Source organism: Pseudophryne corroboree, chromosome 10 (genome assembly GCF_028390025.1).
Source record: "Pseudophryne corroboree isolate aPseCor3 chromosome 10, aPseCor3.hap2, whole genome shotgun sequence".
Lineage (NCBI taxonomy): Eukaryota > Metazoa > Chordata > Amphibia > Anura > Myobatrachidae > Pseudophryne > Pseudophryne corroboree.
Window position 1 is genome coordinate 334173230 of NC_086453.1, and position 12475 is coordinate 334185704.

Genomic DNA, 12475 nt, shown 5'->3' on the forward strand with positions numbered 1-12475 from the left:
TTTTTTTTACAAATGTAGCTGTGAATTAATGTGATTAAAGTGCAAAAAAGGTGTATAAAATGTTAGGAAGCGCTTCCTAACATTTTATATTCCATTTTGCACTTTAATCTACAATTGGTATTTAGTAAGTACCATTGGGAGCAGCTTAGTCTTGTTAGTAAGTACCATTGGGAGCAGCTTAGTATTGATTAAATTCATTAATTTTGTGTATGATAAAATGAGCAGGATAGTTGATCATACGAGCACCAGGGATTTCTTTTGGTTTTAAATTAATATGACTGCCTGAAGGTTGTTTGAATATGTGGTAATAGTGCCATCTAGTGGATCATTTTGAGAAAGCACCAACACTGTATTTCATGTAAATCGTTTGACTGACCTCATGTTTATACAAATTGCATATTTTTTATTTTACAAATATAGCTGTGAATTAATGTGATTAAAGTGCAAAAAAAGTGTATAAAATGTTAGGAAGCGCTTCCTAACATTTTAAATTCCATTTTGCACTTTAATCTACAATTGGTATTTAGTAAGTACCATTGGGAGCAGCTTAGTATTGTTAGTAAGTACCATTGGGAGCAGCTTAGTATTGATTAAATTAATTAATTTTGTGTATGATAAAACGAGCAGGATAGTTGATCATACGAGCACCAGTGATTTCTTTTGGTTTTTAATTAATATGACTGCCTGAAGGTTGTTTAAATATGTGGTAATAGTGCCATCTAGTGGATCATTTTGAGAAAGCACCAACACTGTATTTCATGTAAATCGTTTGACTGACCTCATGTTTATACAAATTGCATATTTTTTATTTTACAAATATAGCTGTGAATTAATGTGATTAAAGTGAAAAAAAAGTGTATAAAATGTTAGGAAGCGCTTCCTAACATTTTAAATTCCATTTTTGCACTTTAATCTACAATTGGTATTTAGTAAGTACCATTGGGAGCAGCTTAGTATTGTTAGTAAGTACCATTGGGAGCAGCTTAGTATTGATTAAATTAATTAATTTTGTGTATGACAAAACGAGCAGGATAGTTGATCATACGAGCACCAGGGATTTCTTTTGGTTTTTAATTAATGTGACTGCCTGAAGGTTGTTTAAATATATGGTAATAGTGCCATCTAGTGGATCATTTTGGGAATGCACCGACACTGTATTTCATGTAAATCGTTTGACTGATATTAATCGTATCTCATGTTCATTATTGGTTCAGAGACAGACAATGCAGAACATCAACAACAAAGATATTTTCATGTGTACATCCGCATCCGATGATGATGATGATTTGCCAAGTTATCAAACAACCGATGGTTAGCTATGTCTATAAATACCATTGACACATTTTTATTTATTTTTAAAGTTTAAATAGTACGAAATTATAGTCAAGGTCTACAATTTGTTCATTTTTATTTCTCCCAATTTAATGACAGTAACCACAAACACAGAGAATTTCGATGCGGTTGGAGATAGCCCATTTGGTTTAGATTTCAGCGTTATACCCGATTTTACTAATATTTTGGAATTGGCTCCAGCCTGTGAGTAACATGATATTTTTATTTATTTTTTATTTATTTATTTATTTATTATTATTATTATTATTTATTTATTTATTTTTCCACGGCTAAAGAATTAAAAATAAACCTTGTACAGTTGTGCTGATTTGTTGTCAACTGTACACACTTTATATTCTCAATAATACATCTCTTTTTCATGTTCTAATTTTATACCGTATGTAATATTTATTTTTTCATTTTTTTCACCGGCTAAAGATTCCACAAAAATGGATGATGCGACGGCTGATGGTATTCTACGGGACATATTGAACAAACCTGAATATTGTCACAATGCCGCTATACAGACCAGCAATGTTGTTGGTGAGCAACCGTTTTTCCCCCACGTGACAGGGGGTCGGGCTAAAACATTCGAATATAAAGCAGGTGTGTATTCAAACACTGTTATATGGTATATTGTTAAGTAGTGATTTAAATGCTGATTTACGGGCATCAATGTTTATATTTATTTTATAATATATGTATTACTGATGCAAGGCGATATGATCCTACGATACCAGCAGGCCGTGATAACATCGCGCAAATACACAGGCCTAGTACAAACGGGAAAACATCAAAACGCACAACCGCCGCTGAAACGGAGAACCATCAATTCGCAACAGCAGATGTGTAATCAAACACTGTTATATGGTATATTGTTATGCTGTGATTTAAACGCTGATTTATGTGCATCAGCGTTTATATTTATTTTATAATATATGTATTACAGATGATGCTGTAGCAAGGCGATATGATCCTACAATACCAACAGGCCGTGATACAGTCGCGCAAATACACAGGCCTAGTACAAGCGGGAAAACATCAAAACGCACAACCGCCGCTGAAACGGAGAACCATCAATTCGTAACGCCGTCGATTGTACATAACAGCCTAAAGGATGATGCTAGGTCATCGGTTATGGTAGTGCATCACGGTTGTATCAACCCGAACAAACGTAGGCCGGCTCGACCAAGAACGAATGAGAGAAGTCATAATTCAGAATTTACAGATCTTAAAAGAAAATTGTCATATTCCGAAAATGATAAGCCGCAACGGAGAAGGATCGTGTTACAAACTGTATCAAGCGTAAGTAACGATGTTGCTGTAACATCAAAACACACAGCGTTTAACACTGCAGACCGGGATGTCGCTGGTAATACAAAGACTGTAAAAGTTAAGAGGGCATCGCGTCTCTCAAGAAGTAATGTTAAGCAATTGCCGCAATCAGAAGTAATCACAATTCCAGATACACAGGTTTGTTCTGAAACAGAAACAAGGCACATAGCAGGCATTGGTTTATTATCAAATGTTGACTCAAGAAGTAATGTTAAGCAATTGTCGCAATCCCATGTCATCACTATTCCCGATACACAGGATTGCTCTGAAACAGAAACAAGACACATAGCTGGTAATCCTGTGATATCAGATATTGATGACATGGCCATGGCCATGCATACGGAAGCCAGCGTGACTAATTGAAAAGCTTTGATGTGACGTTTAACCACAACTTTTTTTTTTCTTTGTTATTAGAAATTCCTGTTCTGTCATGGCTAAAACAGACGATCTAAAAGCATCACAAGCTTTTTGTAATATTTTAACATCTTCTTTACAATATCGTACGAGCTCTTTTTGAAAGTTAAACGGTTTGTGTACGTACTGTTTATACCAGGCTATAAACTCAGATAATTCATCAGGCATCATGTATTGTGGACCAAAATACTCTATTGACGGCATAGCGCCTATGTAATTTTGGTTATCAGCTGTGTTAAAAAAATGTGGGAAATAACCTTTGGTACCGTCAAACCCCATCGCCTTTGGTAACTTGCTAAGCCGCATGGGTAAAAACTGTAAAGAGTCGATAAATCTTATCTTCAAATCTTTTACCATGATGCACATTATGTTGCCGCCTCTTGATAATAATTCCATCTTTAATTTCTCCGTAATCAGCTGGCGCAGCACAAAATACGCATCATAGCGTCCTGCATTATGGGCTATGAATGTGTAATGCTCAAATTTTGGTTTCATGAACGTCTTTACAAAGTCTTCGATACACGCAACACCCTTAAACTCCCAGTCTTTCTCCCCCGTTAATGTTAAAGCGTAACAGTAGTTTGGTATGTGCACACCCGTCTCCTGCATACACTCAAAATCATAAAAGATGTATTTCTTTGTGGGCTCTTCCGGCTTGATGGTTTGTATATAGCACTAATGGTTTGAAAACCCATCAACGAACACCTTACAAATGGGACACTTTAGGCCTCGGCAGTTATGATCTGTTCGCCTGTAGAGACAACACTTGTCACAATATACATGTTCAAGACAGGATATTTTGTGATCAAGAGCTAAAGCTTTGTGTAACTCTAAACACTCGTTTGATCGACAAAATACCCTACACACCGAACACCTTAATGCAGTCACACCGTCGTCAATACAATCCGGCCTGTGACAAGCCTTACAAAAGAAAAGACAATCGTGATTATTTCTATGATGGTAAGCGCTATGACAACGAATGCAATAATACCGGGCTCCAAGAAACGCTTTGATATCGAGTATCGCATAAAAGTGACAATCGTGATATAGCACAAACAGCGTGTCTTTGTAACGGCTGTCCGTACAGTAGTATTTACAATCCCCTTGATTGTAATAGAGAAGATTGATCGAAACATTTAAATCATTTTAAAAAATTGCAACATTGCTAAAGCTGACCGCTTTATAAAGCGGCAGATTCAAAGCTTTATGTAGTTGGATCGCTCTCTCCTGTATTACATGGTCATTGGCATTGTTACCTTTATCCAGAAGTTTACAGACGCTAGCGGCCAAACACAGGTTATTACCGATGCGTCTAAAGTCATAGAGATATCTCTTTCTCTTATTTATTATTAAACTTTGGGGTAAGCGGTGTAAACTTCTACCGGTCAAACCACTTCCTGACTGTTCCTAAAAATACTGATCACAAATCTTAAACCTGTGGATAATAAGAATTCAGCGTTACTTTAAGCGTGTTTGTAATCTGGTTCAAAAAACTGGCAGAGTCTAATGTTTCTTGCGGCTTACGATGCGAATAGATGGCGTTGTGTAACCCACCCCCTCCAATCTAAGCTGAACGCGGTCAGCAGGATCCACGCCCGCAAGGACGCCATCGAGCATGGCCTGTATAGCAGTATGAACGGCTCGAACCCCCTCTACAAATGATGTAACCCTGTCCAAATTAACAAACCGATAGTGATTGTGGTACTCAACGTCTCTGAAATACGGTCGTTGTCGTTCATAACAGTTAATTGCCTCTAAGTATACATGTTGCCGACCTTCGTCATTACCGGGTTACTCAACACCGCCTGCATCATCATATATGGGGCTTGCAATGCGCTCAATATTGTCAGTCAGTGATTCGTCAATCGGTAATGCTTGGGGTGGCGATTGATCTAAATCTTCCCGCCTACGACATGTTCCCCGTGCCGCTTGCGCTTTGTGTATCTGGTTAATGTTGTTACAGCCTGTTTCACCTTTGCACGTCGGAATAACTGTGAGATCTTGTAAGTTAAACAAGGTTTAATTCGTGGTTTTTTTTTACAGGCATTTAAATTTAAAACACGTTTCAAACCATTGCCTAACATGCCTAGTCACGGCTCAGTTTCATTTATTTCTGCAAAATGATGTATGTTGGCTTTAATAAATTCAGTTGTCTTAACTGACCGATCTATGTATTTTGACATGACATTCATATACGTCTCAACAACTTCTTTAACAATGTCTTGTTTACATTTACTACCGTGGCTCAAACCTTTTAATGTGTTTTAACAAATATCCGGCTTTTACGCCCATGTTCTCAACATCTTCCCGTATCTTACCCAACAACGCGTAAAATTGTATTTCGGCGTCTTGGCCTAATTGTTCTGTATTTTGACATTCATCAACTATGTCGGGCGCTATCCCTCGCGCCGGTGCACAAGCATCAGCCGATGCGTGTACCATGGCTGTCGTTGTAAAAATATTGGGCATTGATGTTACACAATCAACCGTTGTAGTATTACCAGGAATTCCTGCAACGGCTGATAATACTTCATCAGAACTATTCTGTGGTTCTTGTGTCGTTGACTCTACACAGTTTGTAATAAGCTCTTGCCCATTTATGTCATCAATATCTGATATCACAGGATTACCAGCTATGTGTCTTGTTTCTGTTTCAGAGCAATCCTGTGTATCGGGTATAGTGATGACATCGGATTGCGACAATTGCTTAACATTACTTCTTTAGTCAACATTTGATAATAAACCAATGCCTGCTATGTGCCTTGTTTCTGTTTCAGAACAAACCTGTGTATCTGGAATTGTGATTACTTCTGATTGCGGCAATTGCTTAACATTACTTCTTGAGAGACGCGATGCCCTCTTAACTTTTACAGTCTTTGTATTACCAGCAACATCCCGGTCTGCAGTGTTAAACGCTGTGTGTTTTGATGTTACAGCAAAATCGTTACTTACGCTTGATACAGTTTGTAACACGATCCTTCTCCGTTGCTGCTTATCATTTTCGGAATATGACAATTTTCTTTTAAGATCTGTAAATTCTGAATTATGACTTCTCTCATTCGTTCTTGGTCGAGCCGGCCTGCGTTTGTTCGGGTTGATACAACCGTGATGCACTACCATAACCGATGACCTAGCATCATCCTTTAGGCTGTTATGTACAATCGACGGCGTTACGAATTGATGGTTCTCCGTTTCAGCGGTGGTTGTGCGTTTTGATGTTTTCCCGCTTGTACTAGGCCTGTGTATTTGCGCGACTGTATCACGGCCTGTTGGTATTGTAGGATCATATCGCCTTGCTACAGCATCATCTGTAATACATATATTATAAAATAAATATAAACGCTGATGCACATAAATCAGCGTTTAAATCACAGCATAACAATATACCATATAACAGTGTTTGATTACACACCTGCTGTTGCGAATTGATGGTTCTCCGTTTCAGCGGCGGTTGTGCATTTTGATGTTTTCCTGTTTGTACTAGGCCTGTGTATTTGCGCGACGGTATCACGGCCTGCTGGTATCGTAGGATCATATCGCCTTGCATCAGTAATACATATATTATAAAATAAATATAAACATCGATGCTCGTAAATCAGCATTTAAATCACTACATAACAATATACCATATAACAGTGTTTGAATACACACCTGCTTTATATTCGAATGTTTTAGCCCGACCCCCTGTCACGTGGGGGAAAAACGGTTGCTCACCAACAACATTGCTGGTCTGTATAGCGGCATTGTGACAATATTCAGGTTTGTTCAATATGTCCCGTAGAATACCATCAGCCGTCGCATCATCCATTTTTGTGGAATCTTTAGCCGGTGAAAAAATGAAAAAATAAATATTACATACGGTATAAAATTAGAACATGAAAAAGAGATGTATTATTGAGAATATAAAGTGTGTACAGTTGACAACAAATCAGCACAACTGTACAAGGTTTATTTTTAATTCTTTAGCCGTGGAAAAATAAATAAATAAATAAAAATAATAATAATAATAAATAAATAAATAAAAAATAAATAAAAATATCATGTTACTCACAGGCTGGAGCCAATTCCAAAATATTAGTAAAATCGGGTATAACGCTGAAATCTAAACCAAATGGGCTATCTCCAACCGTATCGAAATTCTCTGTGTTTGTGGTTACTGTCATTAAATTGGGAGAAATAAAAATGAACAAATTGTAGACCTTGACTATAATTTCGTACTATTTAAACTTTAAAAATAAATAAAAATGTGTCAATGGTATTTATAGACATAGCTAACCATGGGTTGTTTGATAACTTGGCAAATCATCATCATCATCGGATGCGGATGTACACATGAAAATATCTTTGTTGTTGATGTTCTGCATTGTCTGTCTCTGAACCAATAATGAACATGAGATACGATTAATATCAGTCAAACGATTTACATGAAATACAGTGTCGGTGCATTCCCAAAATGATCCACTAGATGGCACTATTACCATATATTTAAACAACCTTTAGGCAGTCATATTAATTAAAAACCAAAAGAAATCCCTGGTGCTCGTATGATCAACTATCCTGCTCGTTTTATCATACGCAAAATTAATTAATTTAATCAATACTAAGCTGCTCCCAATGGTACTTACTAACAATACTAAGCTGCTCCCAATGGTACTTACTAAATACCAATTGTAGATTAAAGTGCAAAATGGAATTTAAAATGTTAGGAAGCGCTTCCTAACATTGTATACACTTTTTTTGCACTTTAATCACATTAATTCACAGCTATATTTGTAAAATAAAAAATATGCAATTTGTATAAACATGAGGTCAGTCAAACGATTTACATGAAATAAAGTGTTGGTGCTTTCTCAAAATGATCCACTAGATGGCACTATTACCACATATTTAAACAACCTTCAGGCAGTCATATTAATTTAAAACCAAAAGAAATCCCTGGTGCTCGTATGATCAACTATCCTGCTCATTTTATCATACACAAAATTAATGAATTTAATCAATACTAAGCTGCTCCCAATGGTACTTACTAACAAGACTAAGCTGCTCCCAATGGTACTTACTAAATACCAATTGTAGATTAAAGTGCAAAATGGAATATAAAAAGTTAGGAAGCGCTTCCTAACATTTTATACACCTTTTTTGCACTTTAATCACATTAATTCACAGCTATATTTGTAAAATAAAAAATATGCAATTTGTATAAACATGAGGTCAGTCAAACGATTTACATGAAATACAGTGTCAGTGCATTCCCAAAATGATCCACTAGATGACACTATTACCACATATTTAATCTGCAACCCTGCATAATAATAATAATAATAATAATAACACTTAAGTGCCTTGGGTCCTATTGGAGAAAGAGCGCTATATAAATAAAATTATTATTATTATTATTATTATTACTTACCATAATGTCTTCACATGTGTATAGCGATGCAACTTCGGTTGAAATTCCTTCTCAGTGCTCTGTCCCACTTCAGAGCTGTGTCCTATTCTTATAGTCATGGCTGTGAGCAATATGGCCCCCACCAACCTGTGGTATGCCGTCCCACATTTCCAAGATGCTGGGGCGGGGTTTTTAAGCATATAAACTTTGGTTTGTACATTAGTAAATGTAATAATTTTTTTCAGTTACAATAAAGATATAATCTGTTAGCGGTACCTTACACACCGTACTCAGCGCTTCAAAAACATACCAAATACTTATTATATATATATATATATATATATATACACAGAAAAAACAATTCCTGAGTGCTCTAAAGCTCTTGTATAGATTGAACGGAAGTCCTTCCAAATGGGCATACCTTATACTGTAGAAGATGAGGTTTCCTGGATTCCTACAGTGGATAACCAATCACCAAAAAAGTCACCCAAACAAACAATTAGAATAAAAATATTTAATAACAAAATTAATTCATAAAAAGCCCATCAAATTATTTAATAACAAAATTAATTCATAAAAAGCATTATACAGAAGTTCTTATGAACTAATGTACATAAAAACAAATTATTCTATGATTCCATAAATATCCACTGGATTACTGATTTGTAGCTAAAATTACTTTCAGGCTGTGTGTATAAGGTGTACATGTAACATAAATGCATTCTGTGCTTAGATTTAGGACCCATTACCATGATATCTCATTATGATATCTAATTAATCCAAAATACGGAAAAATCCGATATCCAAAATTCCGCTGGTCCCAAACATTTTGGATAAGGGATATATATATATATATATATATATATATATTTATTTAAAAGCACTGTCATTTGAGTCAACACATAACCCTGTAGGTGGCACTAATGTTCTTCTACAGAGATAACAAACTGGTTTAATAAACAGGTGTCATCATTACAAGTTTTGTATTCTGTAGTACTAAGACATTTGAATTTGTTTTGCCATGGTAGTCAATAGATCTGTGGATTTTTAAATTGTGCTGTCATCATTTATCATGCATGGTTATTAAAATCAATATGTTTTTAAATTAGTGCCATGTGTGATGCTTCCGTACATCTAAGAAAATGGACATGGTCATATTGTAGTCCGTAGATCTGTGGATTTTTAAAATGTGCTGTCAACATTTATCACGCATGGTCATTAAAATCAATATGTTTTTAAATTAGTGCCATGTGTGATGCTTCCGTACATCTAAGAAAATGGACATGGTCATTAGTCATTATGCTTTTTAAAACTGTACCATGTGTACCAAGGGTGATGTTAAAATTGTTGGAATGTGTGAACTATAACAAAGTAATGTTTGAAAGTGTACAGACTAGTCAAAATAGTGAATATTTTCATCACAAGCTGGTTTGTGATCTTTATTGCGCATTCTGCGCCTGGTGTTGCGTGACACTCTGCGACTGGTGTTGCGTAACACTCTTTTCAAAGTCATTATCTTTTAATACGTTTTAATATCGAACACTATAAATTTAATATAACATTTTATATTAAATTTTATATTAAAGCGATATCAAACACTATCATTTAATATTAAAGGGGGTGGAGCCTAGGAGAAAGGGGGTGTTGCCACCTGTCAGTTTGACAGAAAGGTTGTCTTTATCTACTTCAATTTAAACAACAATAAAACAATCTTTTTTTCATTCATCAACTTGATGAGGCTTTCATGCAGGTAAGTTTTGCCTTGCGGTCTCCTTTATCCCATGGAGTAAGCATCCAAATTGTCTTTGAGTTGATGTTATAATGCACATTTTCTGCATAGATTTTTGCATGGTAATTCTCCATTATGCATAACAATCTAGTGTTATTAGCTAAGTAGAGTAATTAGTGGTGTTTAATCAAAGTTTAGAGTGATTCACTATGGTGTACACACAGCTTTTTAGGTAAATGAAACAAATGGAGCTTTACTTTCAGCTCACTGCTTGACTACTCTGGCCTTCTCATACTCAAGACCATCTGGACTTGCTTCTTCTTAGCAATGTAAGCATAGTCACAGAGATTTGTAGTCTTCCCAGACTCCTACAGATTTAAGCACTGGCCTCCGGGCCCTCACTTTCATGCTGAATGGCTTTCACAACCCCACCTGGGCTGGATAAACATGTATCTGCCCCCACTTGGCACCCATTAGGTGTGGTCACAACTCCCTTTTCACACAAGAAAGGTGCTCCATAGGTACAAAAGTCCAGTAATAAATGTTCCAGAAATACAGGTAATCACCACATAACAGCAAATAGAACAGATACTTTACTAATAACTCAATAACTTAAAAGCAGTCAATGTTTTGGACCTCTAGGAACCTTTGTCAAGACATCAAAATGGAAAGGAGATCATTCCTCATGGACATCAAAGCACAATTGATTCCCAGGCCCTCTCTTAAAGCAATGTACCTCAGTAGATACACCCACCAACTAAGTATTATAGGATGATTCAAAAACTTATATAAGCAAATTTAAGAAAATCCATATAGGTAACTATGAAAGAAGGGCAGTTAGCCCCATGTATGCTAAAATTAATGAGGCAGGCTGTTCAAACAATTAAAAAATTGATAAATACATATATAGGGCTTATCCCAGAAGTTCTGTTTGTTTCATGCAATGGAACACCTGCAAGGACTTGGAAATGAAACCAGAAGTGATGGTACAGTTTGCCGCCAACAATGCGTTCCAATTAAAAGGTCTACTTTGGAATGCATGCTGGTACTTAGACACCAGAAACAGAAGTGACACTATGTTGCTTGTGTTCTACTGTGGGTTCCAATTGCAGAGGGTCAAATGGAGTTAGATACAATAGCGAAGTGGTATCATATTTATAGAAGCTAAAATGAGTCAATATTGTGTACAATGAATGCTAAAATGAGGAGACCCAGGACACATACTGTATGCCAAGCACCAACACACCAATACTGTATATACAGTAGAAAAATTATAAACAAATTATTTAAAATGCAAAATCCCACCAAAAATGTCAACATTAAGTATGCATCATTTTTTTTACAAAATATAAGAATACAAAACAAGAAAATACAAAAGAGAGTTTGTTTATTGCTGTAAGCCCTAGTGCAAAAATATATTTAATGTATTATGTTCATTCAATTCCTGTGGACCAAGGGTACCGAGTTCATGAATTCATTAAGCTTCATGTTGGCACAGACTCCTATGGCGATCACCGCCACAAGTTGGTCTCAGGAAGTGGTCAATGAGCATACATTTTAAGCTAGAGATAGAATGACCCATAATGGCAAAATGTTTGTCAATAGGTTTGTCGGATTCCTTAGTTTCCAAGGCAACACATGTTGGTATGCCATAGTTCACCATCCTGTCTCTAAAGTTCATCCCAACATAGTACCTATGTCAACATACACACCAAATTCCCAATGAAAAACTTATGTCGACATTTTACCTGTCTACATTTTAAATGTTTTTATTTTGACCTTGTTGGTATTTTAATTGTAGGTATTTCATACTGAACGCCTGTTGTGAATGCCCGTTTCTTGCATTAGTGGGATATCCTTTGATGGTTTTTCTCGAATAGCCGTGCTCAAGGAACCGATTTTCCATTTCAAGAATCCGTTTTTAAAGTGCACAATGGCCAAGATCTTTTTGTAAGCAATCAGGTGATGGTTTGTGGCCATCAGGTGATGCAGGGCCGGCTCCAGGCATGTTCGAGTCGAGCGCCCATGCAGGGCACCACCCTTAAAGGGTGCCGCATGCTGGCGCCACCATGTTGGAGCCTGGAGACGGCCCTGTCCTATGCTAAAGTGATCTGTATGTGCTGTTCGGCGCCGGCGTCTGTTGTCACATACCAGCGCCGCACAGCATGCACTTATCACTTACAGGCACAGGCATCGCACAGCATGCACAGATCACTTTAGCTATGGACCGCCTACAGCAGCACTCCCCCTCCCTCATCGCCGGCACAGCAGGTACT